A 14,815-nucleotide genomic window follows, 5' to 3' on the forward strand; every position below is an offset into this window, starting at 1 on the left:
AATTAGTTGAATAAAAGTTTAGCATGGTCTATTTCGAGTCTTAGTTTCGTAATCTATCTATATATGTAATCGAGTGAGAATTATATAATAAAGCTTATTAGTTTTAGTTTTGCTTCTTTACTTTTATGCTTCAAACAAAAGAAAAGAAAATAATGAAAAAGATCATATGCTAATCTTATTGATGTAGGGTAGAACCCTAATCGCCCAATCTTTCACGAAAGGAGAGGATCCCGCGATGAACACGAAGAACACGAGGATGGAAACAAGGGGAAAGACACGAGAGGAACATGAGAAACCAACAAATATGATCACACATGCGCTAAATCCATGAACACAAAGGAAGATACAAGATCCAAACTCAACAACAGACGATACAAGAGGTAACCGGTCTTCTCCGTGAGGAGGTCTTGAATCCATGGGGGGGGGGTCTTCCCTCAGAAAGGGGGCTTGAATACAAAGGGATCTTCTTCGTAGAGGCCGCGGTCTCTCTTGTGGAGTAGATCCGATATGGATGAGCATAGCTCTATCTCTCAAATGAGCTATCACAACGCTAACCCTGGAAAGAAGGTGGAGGAGGTCTATTTATAGTCTAGTGGGCGAAGGGGTAAGTGAGGGGGCGAAACAGGTACATGGGCCTCGGCCCGGAGGCATGCACACAGGCAAGGCCAGATGATCCGGATGGGGGTCTGGATGATCCGGGCGTCGTCCGGATGATCCGGGTCCTCGTACGGATGATCCGGCTTCACTGAGTGGATTCTGCAAGGTTCGGCCGTCGCGGTGTATGGATTACCCGGATGATCCGAGGGTTGGCCCGGATGATCCGGCTCGGCGTCCGGATGTCCGGCTCCAGCTCAGCAGCCGATCCGTCTTCTTCTCCTTTCTTCCGTCTTCTCTTCCACGCTTCCCTCGCGGATGGTGTAGACGTACACTTGTGCTCGCACTCCTCCTCGACATCCGTGATGTTCCGACAATACCTATGCATGCACATGGAGGGAGTGTCAAGTAGTATACCATCCTCGAGAGGGTCAAGTGAGCACGTGTAAAGGAGATGATTCACCTTTGTGTATGTGAAGTAGATGTCGCACGTGTCACTTGCCAAATGGTCTCTTGACATGGTGATGTTTGTAGGATGCTCTGCATCATCCCCTCCCCCTTGGGAAAGATCCGACCTCGGATCGAAATCCAAATCACCATGGGAAAGAGATGGCGTCGCCGTGTAGGAGTGGATGCTCACCAAGTACTTGTCATCTTGAAGCGCGAAATGGGCACTTTCCAATGTCGCACCATCTAGTGATTCCTTCAAAAGGAGCAAGAACAACAAACACTTGGAAAAACAAATGTGGTTAGCGTTAGTGCAAAACCAAGCATTCAAGAGGTGATTCACCCAACAAGTGTCGTCATCAAGCATAGCATATGGTGTGACAACGGATTGTGACATGGCATGTAAGCACATAAATTGAACATAATGAAGGTCATCATGGAAACAAGCATGTAAATGTGAGGTAGAGATGCGAATATGTTTGACAAGAGAATAGGCATCTACCTCAAGTTCATAGCAAGCATGCATAAAGCGCTCAACAAACGGTCTATGGTAAGCATAGGAAGCATTCACAACACACAAAAAATGAAGTGTCTAAACACATGAGTCAAGTGCAAGAAAATCCAAGCATAACGTGCATAGGGTGTAGTAAAGATACTATGGCACTCAACACAATAGAAAGAGCAATTGTTCATCATGTGTGAGGCAATCAAGGCAAGCATGTAGAAATCATTGGGACATGACATATGTGAAGAAATGACATTGTTGCAACCAAACATGTGAGAGGAGCAAGTAATCCAGAATTGGATGCAACACACAAGGCATATATATCGTGAGGCATGGAAATGTTGAAATGGCAAGAAAGATATCTAACATGTGCGCAATCAAGTAGTCAAAGATGAACAAGTCTCATGGGGAAAGCAACACAAGTAGTATGATCCATAATATCCATGCTCAAGAAAGATGTCACCTTGAAGGCGTGTCCTTGTTCATTCTTTACAATACTGAAACACAAGCAAGTGTGATGTAGAATCATCGTGGTAGAAGGTGGTTCGCTCTCAAGAGCTCGGATTGTCAACTCATGTGACGTGGAAGTTGACATGAAGTCCAAGTATCCTACACATGCACACAACAAAAGAAAGAACGTATGCGCATGGTAGATAAACACATCATCCATCATGATGGTTCTCTTCTCTTGCACATAACCATTAGAAGCACAAGTGCGTGAAGAATATGATGCAACAATGGCAATATTCATGGCACGAGGTATATGGTGCAAAGAGGTAAGACAAGCATGCTTCACAAGAAATATGTCAAAATCTCCACATATATGTGAGAATGCTATGGGGGCAATCTCATTAGTAAGATTAAAATCATTGTTGCACTCAATACATGGCAAATCATCTAGCAAGAAGCAATAACAATCATGTGCAAAGCATGTAGATGGTTGTCATCAACCGCATGAAGTAAGCAAGTATGAATCATTGGTGATGCAACATAAGCAAGCATAGTAATCAAGTCGTGCAAGCTAGTAGTGCAAAGATGCAACATACTAGAGGAAATCATGGCAATCATGTCATGTGAGCAAATACTAGGCATAGACAATGCACATGACATATCGGAAGCACGAACACAAAGCAAGATCATAGTATTATCATAGGCATGGGGCACAAAGTAAACATGGCAATAACAAGTGATATCTCCACCAAGCTTGCAAATACACATACAAGTATGAGAATCAATCATCATGTGTAATGCAAAGCATGGGTCACAAATGCATGGCAAAGGCATAGGAATAAGCATATCATTCAAAGTGAACATGGCAAGATGGGCATAGAGTGATATATAATGGACAATAACCCATAACCATGTGAGAGCTATGTAGAAGAAATGCGTGAAGACTTCGCGTGAAGAGAGCGGTGGGAAGGACAATCCGTGGTATCCCAAGGCATCATTGCTCTCTAGAGCTCGTTTTGTCAACTCGTGGGATTGCGAGGTTGACAAGAATTCGTGGGTACCTACACAAAAGAGACACAAACGAAAGAGATTATGTGTGTGGTAAATGTACACATCATCCATCATGATGTGTATGTGCACGTGTGAGTTAGCACAAGATAAGCATCGCTCAAAGAAATTTGATGCATGGTATAGGAACATGTCATCCATCATGAAATAATAGTTGTTATGTATAACATGATGGGGATGCAAATTGAGCATACAATTATATGGCACATCAATAGCATGTTTATTCATGGGAAGCATATGGTGCACACAAGTATTGGGATCATGCAATGGGTGGGAGTGATCACAATCTCCTAAAATGTATGAGGAAACTATGGGGGTCTCCTCATGAGCAATGTTGGAAACATCATATGGAGAAAATGGACAACATCCAAAACAATGCATATCCGAAGCTAGGTGGTTATGGCATGGCATATGAGGTAAATGATGCAAAGGTAGCATGTCAATATCATCACAAGAGAAACAAATGCCAATAACCATAGGCTTGTCATCTATGCCATAAGTGCAAATTGGGTTAATCTTAATGGCATATACATAGTCACTATGAAGAGATTACAAATATGACATGTGGTCGATCTCATGCATAGCATATGACAAGTCAAGCGGATTGGCAAACATGATGTGACCGAGAGAATTATCACAAGAAATCCTATGCAACATGGCATCACAACTAATAGACTCCACATGGCAATCATCATACTCATCATAAATGGGTAAATCATCGCATGGGGAAGTCACACTAGCATGAAGCATGGAAATAGGTTGATCAACATCATGCAAGCAATCAATGTCATGATAGTCCACTAGTGGGACAAGAGCATCACCTTCACCTATGTTACCTTTGTCATTCCACTCACGTGGTGTAGGTGAGGTGGGTAAGACCGAATGGTGGTCAAGATCATCATTGTGATGGAACCATGTGGGGGTGTATCATATTCCACCATGGCCATCGTCTTGTCCAAAGGTAGGACAAAGTCGTCGAGAATCGACGCGTCATCATATAAGGGACCTAGCACCAAATGAGAAGACACAATAGAGGTAGAGGTCAAGTCGTTAGTGTTGAAAGTGGCCTCACATGACCTATCAACTATCTCACTCTCTCTATGTGGTGGTTCACTCACTCCCAGAAAATAGGTGCGCTCAAACTCACATATGGTGGAGTCACTCATCTCACACAAGAGGTTGGAGTTGTGGCTCTCCTCACATGGGAATTGTGTAAACACATCATATATGGGGCTAGTGGTGAAGTCACTCTCACTCTCAATATGGTGGCAAAAGTCACTCAAGTCATCATACGTCGCCATGGTCGAAGGGAGAATCCCATGCTCAACCATCTCATCGCCATCGTCGTGGATGAAGGACGAAGATGGCACATCATCATTCTTGCCTCCTAAGATGGAAGCATCATCCTTGCTCGTCACCATGTCGCTCGCCTCCAAAGCTTGGTCCTTGATGGTGTCCGTAGTCGTAGTCGTTGCCTCACCATCTTGAAAAAGAGTCGAAGTAGACTCGGCATCGTCAATGCCACAAAGAGGGATGGCAGTGAAGTCGAACTTGCGAGCATCGTCTTGGAGCTCGTCGGGCTTGGATATCATGGTGGTACTAGCCTCATGCTCGTTCTCATGGAGCTTGGTCATCGTGAAGTGAGCTTGGGGTGGAGAAGCTTTGGCCTTCATGAGTTCTTTTCCGCCTTGAGAGCACCAATGTAGTTGTCATCGAGGGACTTGTAGTTCTCGAGGAAGATCGTCTTGGAGATGTCATTGTGCAATCCCATCATGAAGTGGAACTTCATCGAAATGGGGTCGTCCATGCCGGCTCGTCGCAGGGCAGTCTTCATCTCCTTGAAGTACGCATCGATGGACTTGGGTCCTTGGGTGGTGTTCTCCAATTGGCGTAGAAGTTGTTCCGTGTAGGTTGGAGGCACAAACTCTCGCCGCAAAGCTCTCTTCTTCTTGGGCCAACTCATGTCGTAGGTCTTCGAAGGTGCGTGAAGCCACCATGTGGACGCATAGTCATGGAAGTTCCTTGTGGCACACTTCACTTGATCTTCGGGAGGAACTTGATGTAGCTTGAGGTAGTCATCCATTAGGCGCTCCCACTCGAGATACTCCTCGGGTTCTTGAGTCCCATAGAAAGGAATCTTGTGGTCGGTGTCGAGGTCGTAGTAGCTCGTGGAAGTCGCAGACGTGAGCTTGGGGAGCTTCTCTTGAGGTGCTTGTGGACGAAGATGTCGTATGTCCGTAGGCGAAGGTGCGTTGAAGTCGCTTGGCGAAGATGCCATGGGGGATGGTGAAGTCGTTGAGTGGTTGTTGGTGTTGAGCTCTGGACCTTCACGTTTGTGGTGGCGATGGTGTTGATGCCAATGTGACCTTGCCGGAGATGGTAGCTCGAAGGCATGTGCTCTTGAGCATCTTCTCGAAGATGAGGAAGACCGCTTGTAGGACTTGATGAGGGCTTTGATCTCCTCCATTTGAGCTTGCATCTTGGTGTCGGTGGAGTTGTTCGCGGCATCGAACACGTCGCTGTTGTTTTAGACCGAAGATGAAATGCCTTCCCTATCCATCACAAGACTCGAGCAAATATGAGTGGGAGAAAAGGAAGAACGAATACCAAATGTACCTTGACTGAAGTTGAAAGTGGATCAATGATCACTCCAATGTGGACAAGGAAATAGCACAATTGGTACCAATTCTTGTCGGTTTCTCACACCTACACAAGTAAGGCTTATGGTGGAGCTCGGTAAGGATAGTGGCACAAAAATTTAATGCAAAATGTTAGCAAGAGTCAATAATGTTGAAAAAGACTCACAAATTCGCAAGTGTAACAAGTAGACCAATAGCAATGAATGGCACAAGGAAACGCACACATGGATAGATAAATGGGGTCGTGCAACCAAGGATGAGCACAAAATGTGTAATCCACGGAAAACGCTCGTGTTGCACAACTCAAGAGAGACGCTAGCACGATTGCTCTATAGGCAGATACGACACTTGTGCACAACCTATGATATGCAAAATGTATCGACTTTCTATCCCAAGTATGCTATGTATGTATGACTCCCGGTGTTATGATCCAGGATGATCTTATATGCAATGTGGTATGATGCTATGGCACTTGCTTACAAGCTTCTTTGCTTTTTCTCTTTTGCTTAAAAGTTTTGTTCTTTTTTTGTATGTCCACTTTGCGAAATGCACAAACAAAGATACCAATTGTGTATATGCGGGAACAATCTTGTGACACAAGGGATGATATGATGATACCAATACGATATGGTATGTATGCAATGGAAGGGTGGATCACTAATGTGCACAAGTAACGTTGCCGGCAATGCTCAAATGGCTAGTCTCGATAGGCAAGTGACGCAAAATGGGCTAGGGGTTATCAATGCAACTGCAAGGGGAATATACAATGGTGTCGTCGAGGTTACCGTCTGTGGTGATGATGAGAGGCGGTGTTGTCGATGTTGACCCGTTCCTAATTAGCCGAAACACCTTAGGAAACAGAAAAAACACAACTCAAAATCTCAAGGACAAAAGTCAAATGGTGGTAGCGGAAAGCGGTGGTGTTGCACTAAGCAATGCGAAAGTGGAGGTTATGGTGGTGGACTATACATGATGTCGGAGTTGAAAGCACGGTCCCTAAGTAGCCGAAACACCTTAGGAGACACAACTCACAACACAAACAAAATTGGGTTAAGTTGAGGTGGAGGGAGTGTATAGTGGTCAAGCCTATGCGGAAGTGGTTGTGGTGGTTGATGAAGAAGTGATCGTCCCTAAGTAGCCTAGGAGACTCAAATCACTCCTCAAGCAACCACTAGTGTGATGGGGAACAAAATTGGTTAGGTTGCGGAAGGCTATGGTGGTGTAGCGGATGATGTGGTGGAAGCCCTAGGCAAAGATGCCAAAGTTCCAAACATTTGATGGAGTCAAATGGTGTTGAAACCTATGTATATGGATGGGAGATGTCAATAGCTACTCAACGAGCTAAAGAACGTGAAAATCAGACTCCGGGTGTGAAAGTTATGGCCGAAACAAAATTTCAGCCGAGTCAGTGTCAGGGTTAGCCGGACATCCGGGAGTAGGTCCGGATGATCCGGGTTCGTCAACCGGATTTCTGCCGTGTGGGGCGTCCGGACATCCGGGAGATGGTCCAGCTGATCCGGGTGGATCCGGATGATCCGGGAGCACTTCCGGATGATCCTGGCAGGTCAAACTGCTCGGGATTTTCTCTTGGGGACGAATATTTGGGCGGAAATGGGGGATTTTCGGGGGAAAATTGAGGAGATTTCGTGGATGGAAGGTGGGGAAACTTGGGGAGATGCTAGATCCACTCGAAACCAAGCAAATCCGTGGATCAAAATCAACAAAACATCATCATACCAACAAATCACCAAAAAAATTGGGGCTATTTTTGGTGGGGATTTTCGAATTTAGGACGAAATCAAGCGAAAGAAGGCTAGAAAAAGAGGGGTAGGGGCTCCAAATTCATGATCAACCTTGCTCTGATCCAAGATGGTGTAGGGTAGAACCCTAATCGCCCAATCTTTCACGAAAGGAGCGGATCCCGCGATGAACACGACGAACACGAGGATGGAAACAAGGGGAAAGACATGAGAGGAACACGAGAAACCAACAAATATGATCACACATGCGCTAAATCCATGAACACGAAGGAAGATACAAGATCCAAACTCAACAACGGATGATACAAGAGGTAACCGGTCTTCTCCGTGAGGAGGTCTTGAATCCACGGGGGGATCTTCCCTTAGAAAGGGGGCTTAAATCCAAAGGGATCTTCTCCGTAGAGGCCGCGGTCTCTCTTATGGAGTAGATCCGATATGGATGAGCATAGCTCTATCTCTCAAATGAGCTATCACAACGCTAACCCTAGAAAGGAGGTGTAGGAGGTCTATTTATAGTCTAGTGGGTGAAGGGGTAAGTGAGGGGGCGAAACAGGTACATGGGCCTCGTCCTGGAGGCATGCACGCAGGCAAGGCCGGATGATCCGAATGGGGGTCCGGATGATCCTGGTCCTCGTCCGGATGATCCGGCTTCACCGAGTGGATTCTGCAAGGTTCGGCTGTCACGGTGTATGGATTACCCGGATGATCCGGGGGTCAGCCCGGATGATCCGGCTGAGCCCGGATGATCCGGCTCGGCGTCCGGATGTCCAACTCCAGCTCAACAGCCGCTCCGTCTTCTTCTCCTTTCTTCCATCTTCTCTTCCACGCTTCCCTCGCGGATGGTGTAGACGTACACTTGCGCTCGCACTCCTCCTCGACATCCGTGAGGTTCCGACAATACCTATGCATGCACACGGAGGGAGTGTCAAGTAGTATACCATCCTCGAGAGGGTCAAGTGAGCACGTGTAAAGGAGATGATTCACCTTTGTGTATGTGAAGTGGATGTCGCACGTGTTACTTGCCAAATGGTATCTTGACATGGTGATGTCCGTAGGATGCTCCACATCACTTATGTTAAGTAATGACATCACATAAGGAAAAGTACAAGTGGTAAAATTTATTGAAAGTTGACAAACATAGCATTGGTCAATGATGAAACTCATGAAATAATTAATAAGGGAACAGAAGATTCACGTGCAAATACACTATCTTGGACATCTTTTATGATTTGAGCCTCCATCAAATATTATATGCCAAAATTGTTAACGTTGGACAAGGAAGACAACATAATGATTTATGTTTATTCATATTCACATAGAAGTTATATTGTCATAAATCCTTCAATATGTGGTGCTTGCTCAATATCTTTGCTAGCCAAAAATCCGCACTAAGTAGAGATACTACTTGTTCATACAAAAACCTTAAATCCAAACTCATGTTTTGAGAGTCCACCATACCTACCTATGGATTGAGTAAGATCCTTCAAGTAAGTTGTCATCGGTGCAAAAGGCAATAAAAATTGCTTCTAAATGTGTTTGATCATTTAGTGTAAGAGAAAATTGAGCGGTGTACGAACTTGTGATGGCAAGGTAATAAAAGTGACGGACTGCATAACAAAGGTTGCTATCATAAGGGGCAATTTAACGTGATGTTCTTTTGCATTAAGAGATTGTGCATACAAACCAAAAAGCGCATGACAACCTCTGCTTCCCTCTGTGAAGGGGCTATCTTTTACTTTATGTATTTATTTTTCATGCAAGAGTCAAACTATTCTTCCCCATTCCTTTTTATTTTCTCTTTCTGCAAGCATCATATGGTGGGGAAAGATCTAGGCAAAACTGTAATGATGAGTGTCAGCAATCATAGGTGATCCAACACATTTAAAAGCAATTTTTATTATTGTTGGATATGAGTGAGCATGAGTTATTATTGCTGACATCACCCTTGAAGTGAATAAGTTGGGAGGCAAAACTATAAGCCCTATCTTTCTATGTGTCCGGTTGAAACTTTTTGCTCATGTGTATGCAGTGAGTGTTGGCAATCATAGAAGATTAAATGATGGTTGAGTATCTGAACTTGCCAAAATGCTCCGATACGAGACCTGTCGGTGTCAAAACCGGCGGATCTCGGGTAGGGGGTCCCGAACTATGCGTCTAAGGCGGATGGTAACAGGAGCAGGGGACACGATGTTTTACCCAGGTTCGGGCCCTCTTAATGGAGGTAAAACCCTACGTCCTGCTTGATTTATTCTTGATGATATGGGTATTACAAGAGTTTATCTACCACGAGATCGGAGAAGCTAAACCCTAGAAGCTAGCCTATGGTATGATTGTATGTTGTCCTATGGACTAAAACCCTCCGGTTTATATAGACACCGGAGGGGGCTAGGGTTACACAAGGTCAGTTACAAAGGAGGAGATATCCATATCCGTACTGCCTAGCTTGCCTTCCACGCCAAGTAGAGTCCCATCCGGACACGAAACGAAGTCTTCAATCTTGTATCTTCATAGTCTAACAGTGTGGCAAAAGGATATAGTCCGGCTATCCGGAGACCCCCTAATCCAGGACTCCCTTAGTAGCCCCTGAACCAGGCTTCAATGACGATGAGTCCGGCGCGCAGTATTGTCTTCGGCATTGCAAGGCGGGTTCCTCCTCCGAATACATCACGGAAGAATTCGAATACAAGGATAGTGTCCGACCCTGCAAAATAAGTTCCACATACCACCGTAGAGAGAATAATATTTCCACAAATCTAATCTGCTGACACGTTTTGGCAACATGACATTATGCCATGGCCCGGTAATTATTCAAACCATTTCCTTTAACTAGCCCCGCACATAACGCGAGGCAGTTTCTTGACACGTCTTGTCAAAGCAGAGATCGTGTTCCCCTTATTACGGGATTCCCATCAATACGAATGTGGGTAACCCAACCACACCATCGATTATGGCGCTTGGGGGATAAGCGAGTTTTACCAGGCTAGTGGGGGCGCACAGTTTCGGCCGCCCTTATAAAGGGATAAGGTTTAACCTTTCTCTACCCACGCCTTCATCCTCCGTGCTCATCCGTTCTTGCGCACTCGAGCTCCAACGCCCAAGTCTGCATCCTTCCCCTCAATCTTCTCCAAACATGTCCGAAGCAGTGGGAAAATGGATGGCTTCCTCCGTTACGGAGGGGCACATCAAAAAGCTGCGCGACACCGGATACTTAGCCACGAATATCGCGCATCGGCTGCTTGCTGCGGGGCAGATCGTTCCTACTCCGGAACCTCATGAGAGGGTAGTTTTCCTCCACCACTTCCTCCGCAGACTTGGGTTTCCCCTTCATCCATTCGTCTGTGGTCTCATGTTCTACTATGGGATGGATTTTCATGATCTGGCCCCAAACTTCATCCTCAACATTTCGGCGTTCATCGTTGTCTGTGAGGCTTTCCTCCGCATCCGGCCTCACTTCGGCCTGTGGCTGAAGACCTTCAATATCAAGACGAAGGTGGTGGGAGGCGGACAAGCGGAATGCGGCGGAGCCATGGTGGGCAAGATGCCCAATGTTATATGGCTCGAAGGCTCCTTCGTGGAGACCATAAAGGGGTTGCAATCGGCGTGGTTCTACATCACCGAGCCGCGCGACACCAAATGGGTGGCTGCCCCCAAGTTTCGATCCGGATTCCCTACACGGATCACTTCCTGGAAAGAGAAGGGCTTGTCGTGGGGTTCATCGGTGGAGCTGGACGGACTCCAGAAATGTATGCTGAACATGACAAGCAAAAAAGCTCAAGCTTGTCAACATAGTCCAGGTCATGATCATCCGCCGGATCCTCCCATGCCAACAACGGGACTTCAACTTGTGGGAGTTCGACCCGGCCCAGCACCAGACTCTGAGCGAGCTCTTCGACACGACGCACAAGGACGTCTGGAAGGTGCTGTTCAAGGGCGCCGAGGTCCCTCCCTCTCTCACCGAGGACCGCAGGCTAAGCGCGAAGCGCCGAGTGCATTCGATGAGTTCTATACATCCGGTAGGATATTTATTTCCCCTAGCTTAACCATGTGCGGGGTCTGATCTCCATGCCTTTGACGGGACTGGGTGGAGACATCGGTGCAGATTAACTGTCCGACCCCTCTTCCCGAAGACACTGCAGACGCTCTCCTGACGGAGATGCTGACTCCGGCTCCTTACAAGGTGCCGGAGAAGACCAAGAAGGCCAAGGGAACCCGGAAGAGTTCCCAGTGCCAGGTGATATCGGACTCATCGTCCGATAACTCCGCAACACGCTCCTCCCCCGAAGACGAGGAGGAAGATGAAGGTGCTCCCCCTCCAGTCGGGGGACACCAGAAAAGGAAGGCCGCCCCAACTGGGGTGGCTGAAGGGTCCAAGAAGGGAAGAACTCTCCTTCCAGACTACTCCACCACCGCCGCCGAAGGCGAAGACGAGTGGCTGCTCAGGGCCAAGCCCCTGGCAAAGTCGTAAGTATTCAGATACCAGAGTAACTAATAGCATTCCATTGTCGCACTGCTTCTCCTAACGCCGAATTATTACTATGCAGACCGCCACGAGCCCGTATCAACGTATCGTCGGACGGCTCCCTGGGCTCGTCGGATATGGATAGCGATCCACTTCCGACCGCCACCTCCCCTAGCCCTACGGACAACGCCGAGGTATTGTCTCAAGAGGCACCGGGTCGAGGGGAGACAGTCCCGGAGGCGCCTCAAGGCGACCTTCCGGACTCCGGGAGCAAAGGGAGCAAGGCTCCTGAGGGCTCCGAGTTCGCCCTCAGCCGAACACCGCGCCAGAACCCCCAGTGGTTCCGGACTCGGGCAGGCGGCCTCCTTCCAAGATGGGCAAGACGCTTGTTCCGGTGACCTCTGTCCATCCAGAGGCACCGGACAATCTGCTGGGAGCGCTTCACAGCGCTTCCATCGACGAAGAGCACCGCACTATTATGAGTGCGGTGGTCCAGAAGGTTGAGTCTGCCAAGAGCGGACTGACTGAAGCCTGTGCCAGCCTTCTAACAGGCTTTGAGGTAGGTTTTTGAAATATGGGGAAAAATATTACCGCATAGACAGTAGCCCCTGATGCTCTGTTCGGTGTTCACAAAGAAAAGCCGAACAGAGGATCAAACAATATCGCAGGAGCCTAATATAAGTATGTCAATAAGCGTATGCAGGCTTCGCTACTGACCTCTGCCGCACTAACTGCGGAGGTCGCCGCACTGAAGCAGGACCTTGAAGGGTCCAAGGACGAGCTCGGCCTTGCCAAGAGGCAGCTCGAGGAGAACAAAGGTAAGTAGTACCTAGTCTATGGATATGTATAAAGAGAATGCGATTGCAAAATGACAGGATCATCATAAATTTGCCAGGGGCCACCACCGAGGTGGCGACCCTGAAGCAAGCGCTATCTGAGGCCGAAAACAAAGTGGCCAAGGAGCGCACTGAGCAGGAAAGGCATGAGGCATGGGTGGGCGAGGTGCAGCAAGAGCTCCACGCTCTCGTGATGAAGCACGAGGCGTTGGAGCTTGACTTGAAGATGCGAGAGTCCGAACTTGCCGCGGCACTTGAGAGCGCAAAGAATGCCAAGGCCGAAGCCCAAAAGGCCCTCCAGGAGATTGATGCGATGAAGAAGATAGCGGCGGGTAAGGCATTCTATATGCAAAGCAAGCATGTGAAAGTAAATTACCTGTTACTTACCCGAATCCGGAGCTCTCCAGGAGCATTCGCAGATTTGCCCGCAGCGTGTCGGATGCCGCACAGTTTTACCAGGCCGAGGACGGAAGCTCAACGGAGAAGTTGTTCTGGTCTCAGTATACTGGGACCAAACACCCGATGCCTCTGAGCGACCAGCTGAAGCAGCTGGTCGAGCTGCACAAGGCGTCCGAACAGGCCATGAAGGGCTTGATAGTTCGGATGTGGCCTGGCGACGCCCTTCCCAACAGCTACTTCGGCCAGGTGAGGCGGCTTGTGGATGCCTGCCCACGGCAGGAAGTTATCAAGAAGTCTGTCTACATTGAAGGTGCACGCCAGGCTTTCACCCGTGTGAAGGTGCAATGGGCCAAGCTGGACAACGTTAAGCTGATCAAGGAAGGGCCACCGGAGGGCAAGGAGCATCGCCACCCCGAGATGTACTATGAGGGTGTCCTGAAGGGTGCCCGTCTCGTAGCGGACGAGTGTACGAAAGATATAATATTTGAGTATACTTGCTCGTGTAATCCTGTATTCATGAAAACTTGTTCATATGCGCTATGCAACGCTTGTTTGCATTTAAAATATTACCTTCTGTTTGGCCGTTTATCAAATCTGAGAGATGGCTAGTCGTCGGCTTCTGCCCCCATGCCACGAGTGCTGGGGTGTTCGTGATAAACCTGAGCACTCTTGTTCCCATTTTTGGGTCCTTCGAGGAGGTGCTCAGCACAACGAACAAGGCAATCGGACTATAATGCGTTATCACTCTCACTTAGCCATAGAATTCTATAATTTTAAATTTCGGCGAAGCCCCTAGTATTCGGAAGGCCGAATCTGGGGCGCCATACACATCTTAAGCCGGACAGGGCCGACTCCTCGCTCTAAGCGCCATAAGTCTTTAAGGACTCGAAAACCTCTCGAACAGCGACCAGTCTCTCGCCTTATCATGACAGTCAGTTTTAGCTTTCTCTACTGAGGTGCTTAGCCCAGCAGAACCGGGGCACAATCGCAGTAGTTCTCCCAGCGCTACCTTAGACGATATAGCGGAATGTAAGGTACCAAAACATGGGAGCCGGGCAAACCCAACTATTGACCCAAGACATGATTCGGAGTTGATGCATATAATGCTATAAGTTCGGGGTGCCACACTGTTGAAAGTGTTCGGACTTCTCACGCCGTATTATGGGGTATGCTTAAGCCCCTAGCATATTGGCCGTACCAGAGTGTACGGGTGCTAGATTTCATGAGTGAACATATATATATAAAGAAGAATGCAATAACAGTCTTAATGCTATGCATTGTTTATTCAAAAAGGTGTGTTAAAGCAGAATGATACAAGTAGTGCGATAAGCAAAAAGTAGGACTGTTTGACATGTCCCTTCCAAGGGCAAGCTGAGAAACAATATTAAAGCAAATATTTCACTCGTTATCGTAATCCACCTAGGAGTTCCGTGGTGTGACGTAGCTTTCTGCCTCCTTGGTTGCTGCATCATGTGTTCGGCAATCAAACTGCCGGATAGGGTTTCCAGAGATTAAAGTCCTGAAAGAGAAAAATAACAAAGCGGGAAGCCCCTAGTGCGGTTTAAGTCGCGTCTTGGAGCGTGCCGCAGTCGTGCCCCCCTCCCTGCCTGTGCCCATGGTATTTTTAATGCATAATTATGTACGCGTGGCACGGATTT

The sequence above is a fragment of the Triticum dicoccoides genome, chromosome 5A, assembly GCF_002162155.2.
Source record: "Triticum dicoccoides isolate Atlit2015 ecotype Zavitan chromosome 5A, WEW_v2.0, whole genome shotgun sequence".
Classification (NCBI taxonomy): Eukaryota; Viridiplantae; Streptophyta; class Magnoliopsida; order Poales; family Poaceae; genus Triticum; species Triticum dicoccoides.